Source organism: Marmota monax, unplaced genomic scaffold (assembly GCF_021218885.2).
Source record: "Marmota monax isolate L192 unplaced genomic scaffold, Marmota_monax_Labrador192_F-V1.1 WCK01_AAM20220418_F8-fsc00011, whole genome shotgun sequence".
NCBI classification, from domain to species: domain Eukaryota; kingdom Metazoa; phylum Chordata; class Mammalia; order Rodentia; family Sciuridae; genus Marmota; species Marmota monax.
In genome coordinates this window covers 20,470,702-20,496,246 of record NW_026693082.1, presented here as the reverse complement: position 1 = coordinate 20,496,246, position 25,545 = coordinate 20,470,702, and the positions used below count along the sequence as shown (strand labels likewise).

Genomic DNA, 25,545 nt, shown 5'->3' with positions numbered 1-25,545 from the left:
TAAACCACTCATAACAATGTCCAGCATAAAGCAAGCACAATATAAATACTTATGGAGAGAACTGTCTGAAAGTATAAAGGTATGCAATTTTACGTTAGGTGGGAAGAATAAGGATGTTGTCTATGAGCATGAAAGGCAAATTAAAGAGCTCGAGAGAAAAATCAGATTTGGATCTGTTAGCACTGATTGGGGACAGTTCTGGGTACTAGGAGGAAAAGACTTAGAATAATGACATGAACAGAGTAAATGGACTCGCATCAGGGAAGACTTCAGGAAAGTGGTACATTTGAGGTGAGATTTGAAGGAAGTGACCTGAAGAGGCAGGAAAGAATCATAAATTCTCAGGGGTGATTATAACAATCTGCTAGTTAAGCTCTCAGGCTTTCTTTTGCATGGTAGGATATTCTGGATAGGCTTAAGTCTCCTCAGGTAGAAAGGAATTTAACGTTGTTTTTCTCTTTTTGTTTATAATATTTTAATCCTTTAAAACATGTGACTAATACATGAGTATTTGTCTATAATTTTTAGGAAACATATTTAGTGTTTTTATTTTTTTTATTTATTTTTTATTTTTTTTCTGCTTATTTCTTTTTTTTAAAAATTTTTATTGTTGGCTGTTCAAAACATTACATAGTTCATATCATATTTCACAATTTGATTCAAGTGGGTTATGAACTCCCATTTTTACCCCGTATACAGATTGCGGAATCACATCGGTTACACATCCACTGATTTACATATTGCCATACTAGTGTCTGTTGTATTCTGCTGCCTTTCCTATCCTCTACTATCCCCCCTCCCCTCCCCTCCCCTCTTCTCTCTCTACCCCATCTACTGTAATTCATTTCTCCCCCTTGTTATTTTTTTCCCCTTTCCCCTCACTTCCTCTTGTATGTAATTTTGTATAACCCTGAGGGTCTCCTTCCATTTCCATGCAATTTCCCTTCTCTCTCCCTTTCCCTCCCATCTCTCATCCCTGTTTAATGTTAATCTTCTTCTCATGCTCTTCGTCCCTACTCTGTTCTTAGTTACTCTCCTTATATCAAAGAAGACATTTGGCATTTGTTTTTTAGGGATTGGCTAGCTTCACTTAGCATAATCTGCTTTAATGCCATCCATTTCCCTGCAAATTCTATGATTTTGTCATTTTTTAATGCAGAGTAATACTCCATTGTGTATAAATGCCACATTTTTTTTATCCATTCGTCTATTGAAGGGCATCTAGGTTGGTTCCACAGTCTTGCTATTGTGAACTGTGCTGCTATGAACATCGATGTAGCAGTGTCCCTGTAGCATGCTCTTTTTAGGTCTTTAGGGAATAGACCGAGAAGGGGAATAGCTGGGTCAAATGGTGGCTCCATTCCCAGCTTTCCAAGAAATCTCTATACTGCTTTCCAAATTAGCTGCACCAATCTGCAGTCCCACCAGCAATGTACAAGTGTACCCTTTTCCCCACATCCTCGCCAGCACTTGTTGTTGTTTGACTTCCTAATGGCTGCCAATCTTACTGGAGTGAGATGGTATCTTAGGGTGGTTTTGATTTGCATTTCTCTGACAGCTAGAGATGTTGAGCATTTTTCATGTACTTGTTGATTGACTGTATGTCCTCCTCTGAGAAGTGTCTGTTCAGGTCCTTGGCCCATTTGTTGATTGGGTTGTTTGTTCTCTTATTGTCTAATTTTTTGAGTTCTTTGTATACTCTGGATATTAGGGCTCTATCTGAAGTGTGAGGAGTAAAGATTTGTTCCCAGGGTGTAGGCTCCCTATTTACCTCTCTTATTGTTTCTTTTGCTGAGAAAAAACTTTTTAGTTTTAGTAAGTCCCATTTGTTGATTCTAGTTATTAACTTTTGTGCTATGGGTGTCCTATTGAGGAATTTGGAGCCCGACCCCACAGTATGTAGATCGTAGCCAACTTTTTCTTCTATCAGACGGCGCGTCTCTGATTTGATATCAAGCTCCTTGATCCATTTTGAATTCACTTTTGTGCATGGCGAGAGAAAGGGATTCAGTTTCATTTTGTTGCATATGGATTTCCAGTTTTCCCAGCACCATTTGTTGAAGATGCTATCCTTCCTCCATTGCATGCTTTTAGCCCCTTTATCAAATATAAGATAGTTGTAGTTTTGTGGATTGATACCATCTCACTCCAGTTAGATTGGCAGCCATTATGAAGTCAAACAACAACAAGTGCTGGCGAGGATGTGAGGAAAAGGGTACACTTGTACATTGCTGGTGGGACTGCAAATTGGTGCAGCCAATTTGGAAAGCAGTATGGAGATTTCTTGGAAAGCTGGGAATGGAGCCACCATGTGACCCAGCTATTCCCCTTCTCGGTCTATTCCCTAAAGACCTAAAAAGAGCATGCTACAGGGACACTGCTACATCGATGTTCATAGCAGCACAATTCACAATAGCTAGACTGTGGAACCAACCTAGATGCCCTTCAATGGATGAATGGATAAAAAAAATGTGGCATTTATACACAATGGAATATTACTCTGCATTAAAAAATGACAAAATCATAGAATTTACAGGGAAATGGATGGCATTAGAGCAGATTATGCTAAGTGAAGCTAGCCAATCCCTAAAAAACAAATGCCAAATGTCTTCTTTGATATAAGGAGAGTAACTAAGAACAGAGTAGGGTCGAAGAGCATGAGAAGAAGATTAACATTAAACAGGGATGAGAGGTGGGAGGGAAAGGGAGAGAGAAGGGAAAATGCATGGAAATGGAAGGAGACCCTCAGAGTTATACAAAAGTACATACAAGAGGAAGTGAGGGGAAGGGGAAAAATAATATAAGGGGGACAAACGAATGTCAGTAGAGGGGGCAGAGAGAGAAGAGGGGAGGGGAGGGGAGGGGAGGGGAGGGGAGGGGGGATAGTAGAGGATAGGAAAGGCAGCAGAATACAACAGACACTAGTATGGCAATATGTAAATCAATGGATGTGTAACTGATGTGATTCTGCAATCTGTATATGGGGTAAAAATGGGAGTTCATAACCCACTTGAATCAAATTGTGAAATATGATATATCAAGAACTATGTAATGTTTTGAACAGCCAACAATAAAAAAAAATAAAAAAAGAAAGAAAAAAAATGACAAAATCATAGAATTTACAGGGAAATGGATGGCATTAGAGCAGATTATGCTAAGTGAAGCTAGCCAATCCCTAAAAAACAAATGCCAAATGTCTTCTTTGATATAAGGAGAGTAACTAAGAACAGAGTAGGGACGAAGAGCAAGAGAAGAAGATTAACATTAAACAGGGATGAGAGGTGGGAGGGAAAGGGAGAGAGAAGGGAAATTGCATGGTAATGGAAGGAGACCCTCAGGGTTATACAGTGGAGGGGGTAGAGAGAGAGGAGGGGAGGGGAGGGGAGAGGTGGGGAGGGGGAAGTGGGGAGGGTGGAGGATAGGAAAGGCAGCAGAGCACAACAGACACTAGTATGGCAATTTGTAAATCAATGGATGTGTAACTGATGTGATTCTGCAATCTGTGTATGGGGTGAAGGTGGGAGTTCATAACCCACTTGAATCAAAGTGTGGAATATGATATGTCAAGAAATTTGTAATGTTTTGAACAACCCACAATAAAAAATTTAAAAAAAAAAAAAGAAGGGAACTTTTTCCATCTTAAAGAAAAAAAAAATCCTAAAGTCAACCATATACCTAAGGTTGGAAGACTGAATGTTTTTTTTTCTTTCTTTTTTTTTTTTTAGAAAAGTACATGACATTTTATTTTCACTTATTGATGTACAGTACACAAATTAAGAAATAAAATCATTACAGGGTTCTGAAATATAACTTATGACCTAACATACCAATAAGTCCATTCCCTGCAAGCAGCCATGTTGTAGGAACAGATGAGGCAAGGCACCGAAGATAGCAGGAAACAGTGTTTTTTTGGCTGCAGCCAGGTTCAGAGGGCACAGCCTTTGCTGTAATCAATCAATCCCCTGAACCCCAAGTTCAGGGAGTTTCAGAGTTTTATACCCAGCATGTAAGGGGAGGGGCTCAGAAGTTCACAGTCTGCAGAAGTTCACATAAAAGCAGCTTTTTCTTTAACTGTTCTGGGCAAGTTAACTCTTCAAGGCCAACACCTGAGAAGGGGAGAGCTTCTTCTCCTCTTTCTTTCCTCCCCCTGCCAGCTGATACCATGGAGCCCATTTGTAACTTATCTTAAAAATGTAGACATCTCTGTGAAGCCCAGCTCAAGGCCAGAGGCCTTGTTTTGCACATTTCTTCAAAGTACTATACTGGATATGTTTGTGAAAAACTAGTAAGGGGGTGCCCAGCACCTGGAGTGCTGGTGTCTTCCTGGCCAGTGGCCAAGTAAACAGGGTGACACGAAAATAGGAAGTTTATCTACATTGGACTCTTTCACAGAGACTCTTTTGCTGACAGTCCCCAAATCAGCCATGATGAAGAGGACTTTTCTGCGGAGAAAGAGGGTGCCCACTTCAGCCACATTAGTGGTTCAGACTTGGTCTTTGATGCAGTAGTTTTCACATCATTACCGTGAAATGCCCAGTAAGTAGCATTTGGATAATATATTACAGTAGACATGAGATATGTGTCAATATTCCATCTTTGGAACAAATTATGCTTATTTACATGTTAGGAATAGGTGACTTTATCTACTTACCCTACTGTGAGTTTTAATGACTGATTTTAAGCTACACAAGGTTTTCCCAGCTATTATTTCTTTCAGAGTTTCTAAAAGCAACAATTCTTATTAATGTTTGTAAAAGATTATATTGGAAAAGATAATGTTAAAATGAAGGCACTTTTAGAAACATTTAAGGACAATATAAGGTACTACTATTGGAAAAAAACCTGTACATATTTTCAAGCAAAACACTTAAATATAGTAGCAGTGTTTAATCAAATTGTTTTAAAATAGTAGTAGCTACACTACCTTACATACTGTACTATTATTGAAACCTCATAATTACAATTTGAATATACAATCTGACTTACAATTTCAACTATGCACAGCTTCTGAAGCATATTTTTCAGGTTTGTTTTTGCACATGAATTGAAGTTGAAGTTGGTCCTTGATTTGGAGAACTATAACTACCTGGAAGCACTAAATTTTAGACACACGTATTGATAGCCAACAAAAAAACGTGACAGAGAAAAAAGCAATAGTAACATGCATGGAAAAGCAGTTGTTGCCCTAAGTGCAATATCAGATCTAGAGAGGCCTCTGGGTATCAATGAATAACCCCCAAAGAAACCAAAATGTACAGGAGGAAGCAGCTGGCCAGTCAAGGGTATTTCCCACAACGGAGCAATCCTTAAAAAGTAGAGGCTTTGGACCTTTAGCATAAGAGAGAGACTTTCCATTCTTTGATTCCATGCACACCTGGTAAAAAGAAGTCTGTCTTGACCCTTCATCACAAGTAAACTGCTGGTGCACTGCATCAGCTCAAGCTGACTGAGGTGGAGGCAGCCTACCAGAAACTGAAGAACCCAGACCCCCATCTTCCTCCTCTTTCCCGTGAAGTCACAGACTATGTCATCAAGCACCAGATGTAAGAGACTTACATTTCATAGACATAGTAGAGTTAGCTCATCATTAAACTTTGAAGAAAAGTCCAAAGGTGTGGAAAAGTATGCTTGCTAATGGTGACTTCATCTACAATGACAATAATGAAACAGCTAGAAAAATAATTGTACTGTTTTAAATAATGAAAGAAGCTAATTTTTAAAAAATATATTACTCATCTGCAACAGCTGATTAACTTAACAATGAGTAGATTCCTTCTTTTCTGTGAGCTGAATTCAGGTTATTTTTCAATTATAATATAGCTTCAAATTATAAATATAACCATCCTAACAGTAAAGAGATCATCAAGGCAGTAACATCAGATCAATTCTAAGTCATTACTCCACACAGAGCACAAGAGGTGCTTTTGGATAAAGGCTGTAAAAAGACAGTGTCTGATGTGGAAAGGGGTTAATAAAGACTCCAGTTCTGCATCATGGAATCTTCCAAGCCAAGCCACTTTCCACAAACACAGATTCAGTCTATCTTTTCTTTCTGGACAAATCTAGGAGCATCAGCAAAATCCTTGCCATTGTAAAGAATAATAAAAAATGTTCCAATGCTTGCAACTCCCCAGAAAAGTACATAAGCCAGTGTTTCTGTCCAAGTGTCAACAGCCATAAGCAAACAGATAATGCACATTGAAAAGTCAACAACCATAATAATAGACAAAGCCTGGAATTTCCAGTCCCTTGGAACACTTAAAGGACTAAGAGATTCTAATTCATCCACTAAATAGTTCCCAAGAAATAAGTCTATGGAATCCTATCTAAATCCATCAGAATAGTTGATCTTGTAATATAGTTTGAGTGAGTTCCATCCATTCCTTATGAGTCCTAACTGAGTTCTCTTCCCAGTTCTGGTAAAGTCAGTCTTCAAGGTACAGTTTCTGGCATATTGTTTGGCACCAGCATTTGCATTGTCAGCCCAGACATTTTTATAGATCTTCTCAAATTCATCTTGTTCTTCAAGCTTTTGTCCCACGTGCAAAACACCTGGTCTCTGAAGCTGGGCCTGAAGAAACCGACAAGCTAACAAACTCAGGATCACATTGGTTCTATCTAGACAATCCATGCAATTGCTGGGGAACATGCCTTCCTGGTTTGTCACCACTTTGCCGGCAGAGTCTACTAGAAAATAACTTAATTCATCTTGAATTTCTGCTACCTGATCCAATAAAATACTTAGTGGATTCCATCTCATATTTTTATATTTCTTATGGAAGTCAAAGACAATGTATCTGATCATTCCACTTCCCAAGGAAGACACCATTGTTGCAAATGTTTGTTCAAGTGGTTTCTCTGAGCCCTTCTGGTTTACCAGATTGATTATGACTTGTTTTCCATAAATTATTACTTGTGAATCAAAATGCTTTGGAAACCATCCATATGATTTGCTACTTTGTTGATCTGCAGCCATGATTTGTACTTGAGGTTTTGTCTTTGGGACCAGAAAACAGGACTGATCCTGGAGTCTGTACAAATGAAGCCTTGCTCCCATTATAGTGCACAATTTGTTCTGTTTCTACAAAGTTAGCTGCATGGCCTTCAGAATCAATTCCTCTTACATAATAACCCACACGAGCTCTGAAACAACTCCTCTTGGAGATGAGAATCCAATTGAAGTATTTTCCATTGGTGGAACATGAGTGCATGTAATAAAACCATGTAACACTGGAAGAGCAAAACGATGAACCTCAGGCTGAGCAGACAGTTCTCTTAGAAGATGACCATTCCATACAAATCGCTGATCTGCCCGTTCCAAGAGACTCATTTCTTGCAATTCTGGACTAATGTTGGACAACTGCTGCAAAGTATGGGTCAAATCATATGTTGTTGAAAAGTAAAACCCATCCACACTCAAGACATGGTTTAGCATTGAAAGGAAAGATTTATAATCTTGTAACTGAATATTAGTTAAGAGCAACATTGTCTTCTTGTCAGAAAGGACATCAAAATCTGTTGCTTTCCAGATTACATGATTGAAAAATTCACCTATTTTTTAATTTTTGGTAATGATGAGAAGATAATTACCTGCCACCAGATGGATTGTGCTCAGTACACCAAATATTGGTCTTGTGACAGCTGAAGGAGGAACATCTTTCTTGGCTGCAAGGGTGACCTCTGTGGACACATGGTCAATGTTAAGTATGTCATCTGCTCCATCATCACAAGCTTCCACATAAAATTTTTCAGGTGTAATATGCAGCTTCAGCCCCTTGTAAGTTGTCGCTGCCATTCTGCACCACTTTTCCTCTCTACCCCGCTGGCCTGCCCTGAGCCTCACCACCACCTCTGCTAATGCCTACCTGTCACCCTGGCACCTCAGCTACCACCTCACCCCACCCCTTTGCTGCCCCACGGGAAAGAACCGAATGTTTCTTTCTTCACATGAGTAGGAATGCAAGGATGTCTGCTTTTTTTTCTATTCAGGAAGTTACTGGGAGTTGAAGCCAGTACAAACATGTAAGAGAAAGAAACAAAAAGTATGGATCAAATTATATGTTGGGTCAAATCAAAAAGTATGGGTCAAATCCAGATGAGAAAGGAAGAATGAAACTGTTTCTATTCACAGGTAGCATGATTAGTTTTAGAAAATCCCAAATAATCTACAAGAAAGCTATTAATACTAAAAAGTGAGTTGTAGGATATGATTGATATACAAAAATGAACATTGATATACAAAATAAACCATTGTATTTCTATATATTGGCAGAAATATATAGAATTCTATAATTTTCAGAAATTCTATAATTCTATAATTTTCAGAAATTAAAAATTTTGAGGCAATATCACTTACAATAGTACCAAAACTATGCAATATTTAGGGATCATTTTGACATAAGGTTTATCAAATCTATATGTTGGAAATGCAAAATGTTGATGAGAAAAATTAAACAACACTTAAATAAATGGAGACAGACAGTATGTTGAAAATCAGAAACCACTGAGTTATGATGACAGTTCTCCCAGGTTTACTTATAGATTAAAAGCAATACTAGTCAAAATCCCAGAAGGTTTTGTTGTTGTTGTTGTTTGCTTGCTTTTTGAGTAATTGACAAGCTGATTTCTACAAGTTTTATGGAAATACAAAAGAGGACCTAGAACAGCCAAAATGATTTTGAAGAACAATGTTTGAAGTCTTATACTACTTTGGATATTTTCCAACACCAACAAACAATTTTCTGATTCTCCCAATGCCACCTGCATATTGAACAGTTCAATTAAATTCTGATATTATTTGAGGTTAGCATCAGATCTCACAAGTTAAAGGAATCATCCCCACAAGGCTCCCCCATTTCCAGGGTCAATGATAATTCCCAGACTACTTATACACTCATACTTCTGACCAACTGACTATAAAACAGGGGTATTTTAGTCAGTTTTTTAATCACTATCATAAATACTTGAGAAAAATAACTTAGAATAGGAAAGCTTTGTTTTGGCTCATGGTTTCAGAGGTTTCAGTCCATGGTCAGCTGGCTCCAAGGCAGGAATTTCATGGAAGAAAGTGTGGCAGAGGAAAGGCACTTAGCCCATGGCAGTCAGAAAGCACAGAGAAAAGTAGGCGCCTAGGATGGATAGTCCCCAGGGTGCGCCCCAGTGATCTATATCCTCCCAAATGCCCCATCTTCCTTTAGTTTCTGCCACCTCCCAGTAGTCCATGCAGCTGTCTGTGGATTATTCCCCTGATGACATCAGAGCCCTCACAATCAATCATTTTCCAAAAGCCCACCTCTGAACCTTGCTGTACTCAGGACCAAGCCTTCAAGAAATGAGACTTCAGGGAAAATAAAGATCCAGACCATAACGAGGGTTTCTCATGTCTACCCCCCATCCATACTCAAGGCTTAATAATTTGCTAGAGTGAATCACAGAACTCAGGAAAGCACTTTACTTACTATTACTAGTTTATTATAAAAGATACAATTCAGGAACAGCCAAACAGAGAAGATGCACAGGACAAGGTGCTGGGAAGGGACTTGCATAGAGCTGCCATATGGAGCACACCACCTTCCCAGAACCTGGAGGTGTTCACCAACCTGGAAGGTCTCCAAAATTCATCATTAAAAAAATTTTTATGGAGGTTGCATCATGTAAGCATGACTGGTTATTAGCTCAAATTCTAGCCTTTCTCCTCTCCCAAAAGGTGGGAGCAGTGTAGATAAGGCTGAAAGTCCAGGACTTTAATCAAGTCTTGGCCTTTCTGATAGCAGTCCCCATCCTGAAGCTCTCTAGAAGCCCATTGAGAGTTACCTCATTCCAAACAAAAAAACATACAAGCAAACAAACAAACAAAAAAAAAAAAGGAAAAAAATGGGTTTTTTTTTTTTTGGCGGGGGGGTTGTGTTTTTTTTTTTTAAAGCAGATAGTAGAAGAACACTTGAATATCTTCATGCCAGGAAAATTACTTGGAAGGAAAATTCCTATGAAGGAAGGAAGATAGGTAGGAAGGAAAAAGGGAGAAAATGTTTGGGGGTAATGGATATGTTTATTATCTTAATTGTTGTGATGACTTTGTGAACATAATAATATTAAAACTCATCAAATTGAAGCTTCAGTATGTATAGTTTTTTTCATTCTATTTTGCCTCAAAAAGCTAGAGCAAAGGAGCACACAAGACTGAGAAAAGAGAGAAGAGAAAGATAAAAGAGGAGGAGGAGGAGGATGAAAAACAAGAGGCTGATTAAGAGGAAAAAGAAGAGGAAGGAGTAGTGGTAGTAATTTAAAGTTGGAAATGTATTGAAGGAAAAAGATATTAAAGCTAGTAATAAAATTTAACAGCCTGTTACATTCGATCAGAAAAGAGAGGAGATGATAACCAAAGTAGTGTTCATCTCCTCTCCCTGTATTAATAAATAGAGTTAATATCCTAATGTAACTGACAGAACACCTGTCTCTTTCCTGACCATGTGCATCACTCACTTAATAAACACTGAGTACCTACTTTGTGCTAGTACTATCTTAAGCATTGGGAACATGTGATAAGGACATAAAAGATTCCTGCAGCCATAGAGTTACTTTACAGTTAGGGGAGGCAAAAATTAAAGAAGTTTTCTTAAAAAAATAATAAAATAATGGATAATTTTAGACACTGATGGGTTCCAAAAAAATATAAAGGAGGGCAATATATAGAGAGTAACTGTGGAAGGGGAAAGGGTGGATAAATTATATTTTGAATCAGAGAAGCCAATTTGGAGGAATAGTAATAAAGCTGAATTGTGACAAGACCCAGCAGTGTTAGAGAATTTTTTTTATGTCATGCTGGGGATTGAACCCAGGGTCTCATGATTGCCAGGCAAGTGCTCTACCACTGAGCTGTATCTCCAGCCCAGGGTTGAGAATATAAGGTAAATGGAAAAATAAACAATTACAAATGCTCTTGGGAAGGAATTAGGCCTATTTAATAAACAGAAAGGAGGCTAGAAGAAGGGAGAATAGTAGATGAGAAACACAGCAAAGTAGATAGGTACTAGAGCATATTAGGCCATATAAGCCACTTTGGTGAATTTGAATTTTATTATGCAATGGGACACCACTGTAGAATCTTGAGCAGGGAAGTAGCATGACATGATAAATGTCTTTCAAGGATCCTTCTTCCTGATAAATGGAGCCTAAGAGAAGGACAAGAATGAAAATAGGAAGATGATTAGAAATTAGGCCACACCAAAAAGACTGGTCCGAAGTAAATGTGGGGATTTATGTTAGAGAACCAATTCTCACATTTTGGTGGGAAATAGGATGTGGGATAAGGGATATGGAAAAATTAAGAATAATTTTATGGCTTTGGATTATCCAGGTAGAAAATGGTGTAGTTTGTTGGAATCAGAAGAAGTAAGGAGGGAACATGTTTGGTGTGTGGTGTGGTTTGTATATAAGGTGTCCCCTAAAAGCTCCTGTGTTAGTGCAGGAATGTTCTGAGGTCCAATGATTGGATTGTGAGAGCTTTAACCTTCTAATCAGTCCATCCTAGTGTGAATGTACTGGATGGTAACTGTAGGCAGCTGGGGTTTGGCTGAAGGAGGTAGGTCACTGGGGAAGTGCCCTGGAAGGGTTCATCTTCCCTGTGACTTCCTTCCTACTTTCCTCTGTCTACTTCCTTGCCTCCATGTCTTCCACCACTCCCTTCAACTATGTTGTGCTGCCTCACTTGGGCCCAGAGGAATGGACTGGACCTCTGAGACTATGAGCCAATATAAACTTTTCCTCCTCTCCATCATTCCTGTTGGGTATTTTGGTCACAGCAATGAAAGGCAAACACAGTGTGTAACTTAAATATTTTCTGAATATATCTAACTGAGGTTGTCTATTAGATACCCAAACAGAAATGTCAAGTGGGCATTTGAAATATTAACACTGAAGACAAAAATTGAGTTTCACCAGCATATTGTAATTTTCAATGTACTTATCTTTTTGTTCTCTGTCAGAAAAAAGATTGAAGGCCTTTGTCTTTTTAATACAATACCTTCCTCCCAACATTAAAACTTTATTTAAAGAGAATGACCATCTAGATAGAAAAAATGAATGGAGATAGCCTGCAATTATTTTGGTGGGAGGATCTATAGAATTTGATGTACAGCTTTTTTTTTTTTTTAAAGCCATACTGTTAAGTATTTTGGGGAATATAGAGTTATGTTAATTTGAATTTTTGTTCCCAATTTTCATCCCTTTCTATATCGACACCCTTTCCTATATCATTATAATGCTCTGACATCATGGGTAGATATACTTCCACTACTTGACTCTTGAGTTTGATCATGTGACTGGCTGGGGCATTAGCAGATGTGATTCCAGCAAAATCTTTTTAAAAGCTCTTAAATAGTTGAGCTTTGGCTTTTCTGTATCTGCTATCATCATGAGAAGGACATGCCTGGGATGACCCACTGGAGGACAGGAGACAGATAAAGTAGAAGCAAGACACCCCTGCCAGCTCAGTTCAAAGCCAACCTAAATTGTCTTACAACCAGCCAAACCCTAGACATTTTTTTCTTTGGTAAATACATAAATACTTAAATTTCAGATGTACCTGTATACTTAAAAGACATAGTACATAGTACATAGTACCTGTATACTAATGTAGGAGAGAAACAAAAAATTACAAACTGCCTGACTAGAGTTTAAAATTCAAAACCAGTATTTGACACTTTCTGGTGAAATGATGAATTATCTTTGTTATTCAACATCTCAGAACCTCAGTTTCATTATCATACAGAGGGAATAACAATGGCAACTGATGAGGGCACTCACCCATACCATTCCTTCTCATTTCTTAGTTTTACTTGGGAAACTGGATACAAAACTCTGTGGTTAATTCATATTTTCCTTTTTAAAAAATTCCAAGAGAAGAAACTAAATGAATATGTTTCCTGAGTAAGGGGACTTAAAATTTCTGCCTAAAAGCAATTTTGAAAATAAGCCGCCCCAGGGCAGGGATGTGACTCCAGTGAGCACTTGCTTAGAATGCAAGGCCCTGGATTTGATCCTCTAGTACAGACACACACACACACACACACACACACACACACAAACACACACACACACACACACAGGTGTTTGAGATGTGATTAGAAACACCTAGCCAAGCTAGCCAATCCCCACTTCTCCCAGTCATATGAATCACCTAGCCAACCCCTTCTTTTCCCAGTCATGTCAGTAATGAACACCTATTTGTTGTTGTGTCACTGAGGTTTTGTGGTTCTGGCAATAGATAACTGATACAAGGGGAAATAGGCTAGGAAGGGAGGAAAAATTAGTCTTTTGGGGACATGAGTTTGCCATGGCCAAGGGCATCTGGCTATGGAATTCAAAAGTCACTTTTATTCTCCGTATCATCAGTAGATGCATAGCTGAAAATTATAAGTATGGGCAAGGTAACCCAAGGGTTATGTAAAGAGGGAGAAGAAGGAATGATGAATTACTGAACTCTGAGGAAGATCTGTGTTTGAAGAAATCACTGAGATTAAGAAGGAATGCTCAGAGATAGCTAAGGAGAATGAGGAAGAGTGGTGCTAGGAAAATTCCTTTTAAGGAGGCACCAGTTAGCCATGCCCAATGCCCTAGAGAGGTAAAGTAGATATTTTAGATATCTTAATACTCATTTTACAAGTGAAGAAAGGGAGGTGGGATGGGTAATTAAATTTGTTATGCATGATCACACAAAATAGTGAACAGCAGTAAGGGCTGCTGGAACCTAGGTCAAGGTCTTTTATTTTATATTATTTTTTAGTGCTGATGGACCTTTATTTTATTCATTTATTTATATGCAGTGCTGAGAATTGAACCCAGTGCCTACACACGGGAGGCAAGTGCTCTACCACTGACCACGATCCCAGCGGGTCTTTTAATTCTTGAGTCAGGATTTTATCATTTTTATTATATTGTCTTCCTTGACACCCATAAATATATTATTAAAATATATTATTAAATGATTTTAATATTTTTATACATAAAATATTAAAACAAAATGATGAAATTTAACATTTAGAATTAGATGAAATATATAACTCTGGGATCTTTCTGAGAAAGTAATTGTTGCATTATTGCATATTTCCTTCTATTATGCATCAGTTATTTTCTGTATCTGATTAATGTATATATTTATGTTAAGTGATTTTCCTATATGCATTATGGATCAAAACAATTTTCCTCTCATGCTGAGTAACATGAATTAATAATGATAATGTTGAAATATATTACAGAATGAACTTCATGAACTTGAAAATCTAATAGCAGCCATCTCTGCAGAAACTAAAGAAACAGAGAGGCAAATTTATCAGAAGGATGCTGCCACAGAGAATGCCAGACTTCAATGTGGAAGCCTGGAATCTCAAATCAAGTCCTTATATACAGAGAATGTGAAGCTTAAGTTTGATATCGAAATGGCCGAAGAAGATTTTGAGGAACACATGATAAAATATAAGACTTGAAAGAATTCCCCACGCAAAGACACTTCGCCGGGAGAATTCCAATTTTATTGCAAAAAGCTGTGTGCTTATATAGAACTAAGGGGGAGATGGTAGGGCTTAGATAAATGGCAGGCAACCCGTTTATTGGCAAGTTCTTTCAGATATCAGCTCTGGAGCCCAGGAATTAGTTCTCATTGGGGCTAAGGTTCCCCGCCAGCGAGATTTGAAATTGGCGCCGGCGGGAGAGTTCACACGGGCGGGAACTTTTCGCGCCACTGCAGAAAAGAAGAGGGAGGGAAAAAACCACAGAGAAGAAGAGGAAGAAGAGGTGCTTAGGTGCCATGTTGGGGTTTTTTCTCTGGGGTATGGCTGCCGTTTATACTTTTCCCAACAAGACTTACTATGCAAAAATAAAAGCACATAAAGACAGTTTGGGAGAGATAGAAAGCCAATGGTCATTTATGATTGAACTCTGTGAAAAACGAGATCTAGTAAAAAAAACTAAAGACAATGAAAGAGGAACTTATACAAGATCTCCAAAATCCAGGAGGGAAACAAATGACACAAATACAGGTTTGAATTGTTATTTATCAAAACTTTTTCTTTCATTCTAGTATGTATTAAATAGTACATTCATCATTAAGTTAATAAAATGCTATTTTATTACATTCAGAAACTATTTTCACAATTTTTAAGAACTTGGATAAGTACATGAATTTAGATAACAACTACCTCAAATGTGCAAATGCATAAAGGAAATATTTACAAATACATTGTGGATTTCTAAAAATATATAGTTAAACAAAATCACAGTGAACAATTAATCCATGTGTTGCAGAAAGTATAAATTCAGAGAAAGGTTGAGGCTCTAGCTTCTATGCCAATGCATCCAGACCAATTCCAACCAATTTAGTATGCTGTTATGGAAAGAGTCTGAATTAAGAATTGCACTTTAAACATCTTTGTATTTCTCTTACTATTCTTTGAAGTCAATAATAAGTGCAAACTTAAAATACCATTTTTTTTTTTTGCTATTGAATTAAGTATCCTTTGCATTGTTGTCAGGCAAATGCCACGATAAATACCACTTTCCTTTGTCTTAATTTGTTTTTACTTCTGAGTTTTCAAAGTAAGGTAGCTTTGTTTGAATAATAGTTATTTATCCAGTATACCTATAAAAGTCATAATCTAATTCCATGTATCAAAATTAAAATTTAATTTATCTACTTTTCTTAAAATATGGCCACACTGAGTGTTGCAGATTTATATGAACCATGCCTTTCTGACTTGTATATTTTAAATTTAATAACTATACAGGAAGACATTTCAAAGCTAAAGAATGAAATTATAACTGTAAAAGAATCTATCAATGATAAAACTTGTTTTCTTGAGGAAGAAAAGAGGAGACATGAAAAATTAACAAAAGAAATAGAGGTAAGTGTTAATTATTGAGATTTCAGTGTTTTATAAGATCAGGTTTTAAGCATATGCTATATTCATGTTTCCATAGTTTACTCTCAATTATCAATACAGCTAGAGAACAAAAAATTATAAAATTCAACAGATAAATACATATTATTAATAGATAGACTCCCTCATTCAAAGATGTTCAAATATGTGAATATGTTCAAGCAAAGGAAGTACTACTGTTTAAATATGGCCTAGAATTCTTTCAGGTCTCATTGCACCCACAGCTTGATATCTGCTTAATGGCAAGACAGCAGAGGCTATAGTCATAGAAGATGACAATTCCTAGACACCAGATACTCCTTGAAATAAAGTGAAAGACAATGGAAATCATCTTCATTCTAAATCTCTCTGATTACATATTTGTAATTCTCAAGAGCCAAGTTTTTAAAAAAGCAATATGTAAAACCAAAAATGAGACAAAATTCTCATCACCTGCAGACTTTTACAGTGAATTATTATTTACATGAATGGAGAACAAATATGGTAAAGAACACATTTTTAATAGTAAAAATGCTTTCCACTAGGGCAGCATTAATATGAAAACTAAGAAGTTGCCTGTTTTCACTTGATTATGACTAATCTGACACAATATAAAAAGCATCTGAAGTATTAAAGATAAAATCCTCACCTTTACATGTTCTCTATAAAGAGATACCATGGAAGTACACCATAACAATAGAGAAGACAAGACTCAACTCTTAATTTTTTTTTGAAGCTGGTAAGGTGTAGAACACCTGGAGTTTTAAACACTATTTGTGTCTGTATACATTGTAAAAAGCATTTTGGAAAGGAATTTGAGATTATGTAGTACTTTTCTTATGCTGACATGTTTTATCAAGGTACAATTGTTATAAGTCCATAAATTGTAAATGTTTGATTTTTTATTTTTATGTGTTCTTTTTAGTTACACATGACAGTAGAATCCACTTTGATATATTTAGTAAAGCATGGAATATATTTTATTCTAATTAGGATCCCGGTCTTGTGCATGTATAGGAAGATGAGATTCACTATGGTATGTCCATATATGTCAATAGGAAAGTTGCATCAGATTCATTCCAGTGTCTTTTCTGTTCCCATCTCTTTCTCCCTTCACTTCATTCCCCTTTGTCTAATGCAATGAACTTCTTTCTTCCCCATCCTATTATTGTGGGTTAGCATCCACATATCAGAGAGAACATTCAACCTTAGGTTTTGGGGATTGGCTTATTTCACTTAGCATGATAGTCTCCAGAGCCATCCGTTTACTGGCAAATGTCATAAAGTAATTCTTCTTTATGGCTGATTAACATTCCATTGTGAATATATACCACAATTTCTTTATCTATTCATATGCTAATGGGCATCAAGGTTGTTTCCATAGTTTAAGTATAGTGAAATGTGCTGCTATAAACATTGATGTAACTTAGTCACTTTAGTAGCCCAATTTTAACACCTTTGGTTAAAAATTGAATAGTGAACTAACTAGATCAAATAGTGGTTTCATTCCTAGTCTTTTGAGGACTCTTGGTACTGTTTTCCAGAATGGTTGCACTAATTGTAGTCTCACCAACAATGTATGAGAGTAGCCTTTTCCCCATATCCCACCAACATTTATTGTTACTTGTATTCTTCATAATTATCATTCTGGTTGGAGTGATGTGAAATCTCAGTGTAGTATTTGCTTGTTTGTTTGTTTTTGAATTTCAAAGTGTATTTTGACATTTTTTTTCTATTTGATTTACAGACATTGAACATTTTTTCATATATTTTTGACTATTCATATTTCTCCTTTTGAGAAGTGTCTTTTTAGTACCTTTGCCCACTTATTGTGTTATTTGGGTGTTTTTGGTTTTAGTTTTGGTGTTAAGCTTTTTTAGTTCTTTGTAGATCCTTACGTGAGGTGCGGGTGGCAAAGGTTTTTCTCCCATTCTGTAGGCTCTCTCTTCACACTCTTGATTGTTTCTTTTGCTGTGAAGAAACTTTTTTGTTGTTCTGTAATTTTCATTATATAGATCTTTCACCTCTTTCGTTATGTTGATTCTCAAGGTTTTTTTGTTTGTTTGTTTGTTTGAGGCTATTGAGAATGGGGTAGTTTTCCTCACTTCCCTTTCTGAGGATTTGTCACTGATATACAGAAATGCCTTTGATTTATGAGTGTTGATTTTATATTCTGCTATTTTGCTGAATTCATTTACTAGTTCTAGAAGTTTTCTGGTGAACTTTTAGGGTGTTCCAGGTATAGAATCATATCATCAGCAAATAGTGCCAATTTGAGTTCTTCTTTTCCTATATGTATCACTTTAATTTCTTTCATCTAATTGCTCTGGCCAATGTTTCAAGAACTATGTTAAATAGAAGTGGTGAAAGAGGGCCTCCCTGTCTTGTTCCAGGCATTTGCATGTAAATGGATGGAGTTACAGAAGATAATGCTAAGTGAAGTTAGCCAATCCCCAGAAAAACCAAATGCTGAATGTTTTCTTTGATATAAGGAAGCCGATTCATAGTGGGATAAGGAGAGGGAGCACAGGAAGAATATAAGAACTCTAGATTGGGCAGAGGGGTAGGAGAGGAAGGGAGGGGGCATGGGGTAATTAATGATGGTTAGGTGTGATGATCATTACTATCCAAAGTGCATGTATGAAGACACGAATTGGTGTGAGTACACTATGTATACAACCAGAAAAAATGAGCTCTATATGTGTAATAAAATTGCAATGCATTTTACTGTTGTATATAAAAATAAATAAATAAATAAATAATTTAAAAAGAAACTTTTTCATGTGATACCTGTTGAGAGCCACAGCCGAATGGGCCCCAGCAAACTTCCAGCTGCCAGCAAACTTCCAGCTGCCAGCTGATGATGGGCTCACAGCGGCCCCAGCAACTTCTAGCTGATTGGCTCCTCTGCGGTGATGCTCATTGGGCTGTTTCCCCGCCCTTTCAGACTATGGAGCAGCTCATTGAGGGACTTTTTTTGGCTCCGCCCATGCGACCCAGCCAATGGGCCTCAAGAGCAGGAGGAGTGGGGGAGGTTGAGAGGCTTGGGAGAAGCCAGTGGTGCCAGTTGGGCTCTGAGGGTTTATCCTGAGGAGCTGTGTGGTGTGGTGTGTGGTTCTAAAAATAAAGTTTGTTTCTTTAGACAAGTGGTTCCTGAATTGTGCCCAGCCAGACTGCGGCAGATACCAACCCATTTATTGATTTTTTATTTTACTTCTGTGCTTTAGGAATCTTATTAAGGAAATTGATTCCTAAGATGACATGTTGGAGTGTTGGGCCTACATTTTCTTCTAGCAGGTGCAGTGTTTCTGGTTTAATACCTAGGTCTTGATCGACTTTGAGTTGAGTTTTGTGCCAGGTAAAGATAGGGATTAAATTTTATTTTATTACATATGGATTTCCAGTTTGTTTGAGTTAATTTTCATTTTGATTAATGTAAACATGCATCTGTGTTACCATCATCTAGATCAAGACATAGAACTTTCCCAGCATGTCCAGAAAGTTGTTTTGTGCAATTTCATCAGCTGAGTTTTGAAAAGAGATTTACTGAGAAATAACTCATGTTCCATTCACCATTCAAATTATTTAATTCAGTGGCTTTTAGTATATCTATGGATTTATGCAACCATCATCCAAATTTTAAGAATTTTCTTCACCTCCAAAGAAACCCATTATTTTCACTGTGACTTCTCCATCTGTCCTTGTTTTATCCCTAATTTTGTTCCACCCTGCTTTTTCTGCCTTCCTGATCTCCTAAGATTCTGTCTTTTATCATTTCCTTTCTTGCTAGAAAACTTCTTAATTCATTATCCTAGGGTAGGTCTGCGAGTGCCAAATTCTTTTCTTTTATTTATTTATTTTTTATCTGGGAATATCTTGGTTTCCCCTTCTTTTCTGAAGAATGTTTTTGCTATATATAGGATATAGAATTGTGGGCCAGCCGTTCTTTCCATAGCTGAAAAATACTGTACTACTGGAACCCTTCAGGCTTCCATGATTTCAATGAGAAATCTCCCATCAGCAGACAATCTCCCCACACTAGTGTTTGTTTCTTGTTTCTTCAAGATTTTCTTATCTCTGGTTTTCATAAATTATACTATGATATGTTTAGACATATATTTATTTAAGTTTAACTATTAGTGGTTCTTTCACCTTTTGGATTCTAAAAGTTTATGTCTTTGGCCAGATTTGGATTTTTTTTATCCATTATTTATTTGAATACTTTTTCAGTTTCTCTTTGTCCTCTCCTTGCAGAACTTGAATGACAGAAAAGTTAGGACTTTTCCTATAGTCTCATGGGCCCTTGAGACTCTCTTCCTTTCCCCTCTCAATCTATTTTTCATCTATTGCTCCAACTGAGTAGGTTTTTAGTGCTCTTTCTTTTAGTTTATTAAATTCTCTTGTTATCTCCAGCTACTGTTGAAATCCATGTAGATTTATCATTTGGGTTATTCTGTCTTTAATTCTTCAAATTTTAATTTGATGTTTTATCTTCTATTCATCTGCCACGATTTTCTTTTTTTTTTTTTCCTACTTTTTCTAGGCATGTCTGTAATTGCTTGTTGAAGTATTTTTATAATGCTTGGTCTAAAATGCTCATCAGGTAATTGTAACTTCTGTGTTATTCTGGTGTTAGTGCTGATTACAGCAGCCACCAATGCTATTCTTCTAACTGCCCTTGCAGCAACAAATTGAGGAGTAGACCGTGGAGCAAGCACAGGGACTTCAACACATGGCCTCAAGCCCAGGGCTGTGCCTACAGGGTAAGCAGACTGCTGATCACGTGCCTAGTACAAGCGGAGTGGCCTGCCACTCAGATGCCCTTAACATATGCCATGTAAGCAGTAATCCATGCACTTGTCTCCACAACAGAATAATTTGTTACCACATTTTCTAGCTATCTACTTGAACAAATCTTATGGTGCCTTTTAGGTCTCCTTTTCTCCCTTGCTTCTCTGGGGTTTTCTCATAGAACTGGCATCTAGCTGTGTAGTCATTCTGCAGCCAACATTAATATATGAATGAATTTGTCAGCTGTACAGCTACATGTTGTATCATATCAAGTTATACAAGATTTGTTCATGATCTCCGGGAGCTCTGAAAGTGCATCCCCCTGTCTTTTCAAATTTTCAACTCAGATTGTTCAAAATTTAGGCAAGAGTAAACCACCAATGCTTTGCAAAATGTCTGTTATCACAAAACACTGCTTGCAGCACTCATCATTTGCTAAAAATTTCTGCACTGCTCCAATCTCCTTCTGGATTTGGCAAATAACACTTTTCTTTTTTAACTTTGCACTAAAAATCACTGATTGTTGCTCAATGCTTTGTATTTGAATATTTGAGTTTGTAAGCTTTGTATTTTTGGTTCCCCAATTTTTCCCTCAATGATTCATAGCTTATCTTTATTCTCCACTCTCATCTTCAGTTCCCTTCTTCCAAAATGTATAAAGGTAGACAATAGACAGGGGAATAAAAAGACATTTTGGGATAAATATTTGGAAATTTTTTTTCATTTAGGTATAACCTAGAAATACTAAAAATATTTATTTGACAGGAAAAGAAATACTGATATCTAAAAACCACGTTCATTTTTTTCTGAACCAAAAAATATAAAAGAAATATTGGCATAAAAAATATGCAATGCAACCCTTAAAAGCTACCAAGGCTGTCAGTAAGATATTCAGAAAGGACAGAAAAAAGACTCAAAAATAAGAAATAAGTAATAAAAACCTTCTGGTATTTGAACTTATCCTCTCTTTAAAAAATTGGTTGTTTTGAGAAGTACGTTATTCAAATTAATGACCAATTCACATCAGGCAGTTATTACAATTACTGTCTTAGGATCCGATGATAGAGAAGTAAAACAAAAATTAATAAGAATCACATACCTCATGGAAACTGCACTGTAGTTGGAGAGACAGGCATAAACAAGATATACAAAGCATTTTAGATAAGAATAGGAGGATTAAGAACAAAAATATGGAGAAGGTCTCTTTGAAATATGTGAAGGAGATAGGTATATAAATATCTAAGGAAGAGCTTTCCAGGCAAAAGGAAAGGTACGTGCAAAGATTTAAAATGGAAACGTGTCTGGGCTCAGGGCATAGAAGCACAGTGTGTCCAGAGTAGAGCAAATGAAGAGAAAATTAGTAGGAAATGAGACTGGATGTTATTCTGATTATATATGTTCTTGTTCACTTTTTTCAGTGTGTTTTGTGAATATCACACCTATTTCTATTGGCTTTATCTCTGCTTGGGTGGCAACAGTCACTAAGTAAAAGTAACCATCCATGTCCTAGGGCAAAAGCTATCTCTTTCCATTTTTTTTTTTTTTTTAGTTGCAGATGGACACAATACCTTTTTTTCTCTATATTTACTTATTTTGTGTGGTGCTGGAGATTGAACCCAATGCCTCACATGTGCTAGGCAAATACTCTACCACTGAGCTACAACCCTGGCTGCTATAAAGAAGTTTTCTCTAGAGAACCTCTATATCTTTAGCAGCTTAATGCTGATCAAGTTTTAATTTTAGGACACATATCAAATCACAGTGCTATTTGTAGACTTTCAACAAATGAACTGGCCTCTAACAAAGCTCACAAAGTGACCTTTGCCTTCATGAAATCACCTCTGAGCCCAATACAAATCTATACTGTCAGAAAGTACCAGAACAGAACTTCCAGCACCACTTGTTCCTTCACTTGCCTATTTTTGTAATACCCTTTTTATGACACTCTCCTGAAGATATATTTTTTCTTTAGATTTATGAATGTCTTCTTTAAGTCAATGGTTAATAACAAGAGTTCTACTAATGGGACTCTGCACATCTTTACTCTGAACCATTGTGAATTAATTTCATAGCTTAATTATTGGAGGATAATTTTAGAAGTGGGCCAATTTACAACTGACCAAATTTACTAACCAAAAGTTTGCTCTAGATATTTTATTAGTATTAATACATCTGATAAACATGAATCCTGAGCATATTCAATGACATGTTTTTATTAACATTTTATATGTATATATGGAGAGAGAGAATGGATACGGTATGTGTAAATGGATACATGTCCTCTTGAATATATTCAATGTATTTAAAACTTCTTTTGGATATAGTTTCATTATTAACATATTTCAAATTAAACTCATTCATTTCTAATATTCTAAGAGTGTTTTTTTGCCCATAGATCAATAAGACTAGTTCACCAGTTGGGATAAATTTTCTACATTTGCAGAAATAACAAAAACTGAAAACTTAAAAGGATATAACGTTCCGAGCAATTTTTGTGAAATGTTAGTTGACACATTCTCACTTTGTTTTTCCAGCAGTATTGTTAAATGCTTAGATTGTTTCTGTTCTAGTTTCTTTGCTCCTCCTGAAGAACTGAATTTCAACATAATTATTTTCCTTTGCAATTGTGTATGTTTTATTTTATGCATTTAACAAAAAATTGTGTGAAGGTGTCCATGGTCTTCATTATATTGTCAAAAGGACCCATGGCAAAGTCAAGGTAAAGAAATCCTGGGCTAATGGGAAAGGTGGGAAAGAGTGAGAGATGCAGGGAGGAGATTCAGCAGATAGCCTGATCTGGGTCCTAATGGGAAGAGAAATTGAGGGATAGAGAGATGGCGCATGGACTTAAGTCTTGGAAACTAAGAAGCATGGCTCCTATATGGTTTTGCCAAATCAGTTATTTTTATACATTTGTAAATTAGGATTTTGAAAACTTGATCCTTCTTTGAATTGACCAAAAAACACCTTCCTGACTTGCTAGAGCACCTCTAAAATATATATGAAATAGATAGCTTTTGTAAGTCTTTTGTTTCTTTCATTGTATTGGTTAAGGTAGTGCTATAATGAGATATCTGTTCACACCCCTGAGGACAGCCATGACCAAAAAGACAATAATATATATATAACAATAACAAGAATATGAAGAAATTGGAAGCTTCACATATTACCCTTGGGGATGTAAAATGGTGCAGTCGTTTTGGAAACTAGTTTGGGCACTTCTCCAAATGATTAAACATAGTTATTATATGTGTCAGTCAGCTTTTCAAGGCTGTGACTAAAATATCCAATAAGTACAACTTAAAGGAGGAGAAGTTTATTTTGGGTTCACATTTTGAAAGTGTGAGAGTTTAAATCCATAGTCAGTGGACTCCAGGGTTGTGGGCCTAAGAAAGGGCAGAATGTCATGGTAAAAGGGCATGGCAGAGGACTGCTGCCCAGCTCACAGCATCTAGGAAGCAGAGAGTGGGGAGCCAGGGACAAAATATAATCCCCAAGGGCGTGCCCCAGTCACATGCCCTAGTCCTACTTCCCTCAGTCACACCCCACCTGCCTACAGTTACCACCCCATAATCCATTCAAATTATTAATCCAAGTAGATTAATGCACTGATTAGGTTACAGCTCTCAGAATGTAAGCATTTCATTTCACCACTGAAATTCTTGAATTGCCTAACACTATGAGCTTTTCAGGGCATACCTCATATCATTATATATGTTGGTCATATGGTGTTATCAAGTCATAATATCATGTCACCAACTAATTCTCCTATGCATATGCCCAAGAAAGATAAAAACATGCACATGAACACTTGCATGTAAATGTTCATAGCAGCATGATTCATAATAGCTAAAAAGTGCAAATAACTCAAGCATCCCTCAAGTGATAAAGTGGATAAATAAAATGTGGTAGATTATATAATGGGCTATTCTTTGACAGTATAAAGAATGAAGTACTAATGCATCCTATGAAGTAGTATGCATACTACTCCATAGATGACCTTAACACATTATGCTAAGTGAAAGAATTCAGTCACAAAAAACAACATATTATATGATACCATTATAATGAAATGTAGGAAAATGCATAAAAAAAGAAAGATTGGTGGGGATGCTAATTCACAATAAGTGGTGGTAAAGGTGCTCCCTCTCTCACTGTGAGGATAAGTGCTGGCAAAGCCATGCTGGTGGGAAACGGAACCTTTCTTTTTTTATGTAATTGGGACTTTTCATTTCATGCTCATGTTCCCAACAGGAGGCATGAATATGTTTAATGCCAAACCAGATTAAATTTCAGATGGCTAGAACACAACAGGTAGTTCATGCCTTGAAGGATGTTCTACTACCCCTCAGCATTTCGAGAACAAAAATAGAAGGCTGTTCTTCTATCTCAGAACATTGGGGACAAAACTGATAATGGACAACAATCATTCTCTGAAAGCTCACGAGAATTTTAGGCACCACATTGATTATATCAACCAAGAACACAAGCCCATATTTCCGGCCTCTTAGAAAGCCTAATCATTATGCTTATTGCACAAAGCCCACCATATGTAGGTTTATTTGATTAAGGAAAAGTTATGTTATATTCTTAGGAAAGTTAAGGCATATAAAGATACATTCTCCTCTTTTCTATAAATCCTCTTTTACTTCACATAGGGACTTATGATGAGCATAGTTAATATTGTCGATAAGTGGACTGATATTTAGAACTTGCCTTTCACTGAGAGAGATTACAAAGATATAAGAATGAGTGCACCTTGACTAAGAAACTATTTGAGAAATCAGATCAACCAGTTTTATGAGAATAAATGTTGGAATTAATTAAAGTAGCTTTATATGAC

The 25,545-nt window shown here is 36.7% G+C and overlaps 2 pseudogenes; one reads left to right on the top strand and one right to left on the bottom strand.

The window, feature by feature from the left end:
* Positions 1-6,022: 6,022 nt before the first annotated feature.
* LOC124099245 (phosphatidylinositol-3-phosphatase SAC1-like) lies at positions 6,023-7,795 on the bottom strand (annotated as a pseudogene).
* Positions 7,796-13,418: 5,623 nt separating this feature from the next.
* LOC124099016 (coiled-coil domain-containing protein 122-like) lies at positions 13,419-17,781 on the top strand (annotated as a pseudogene).
* Positions 17,782-25,545: the final 7,764 nt, after the last annotated feature.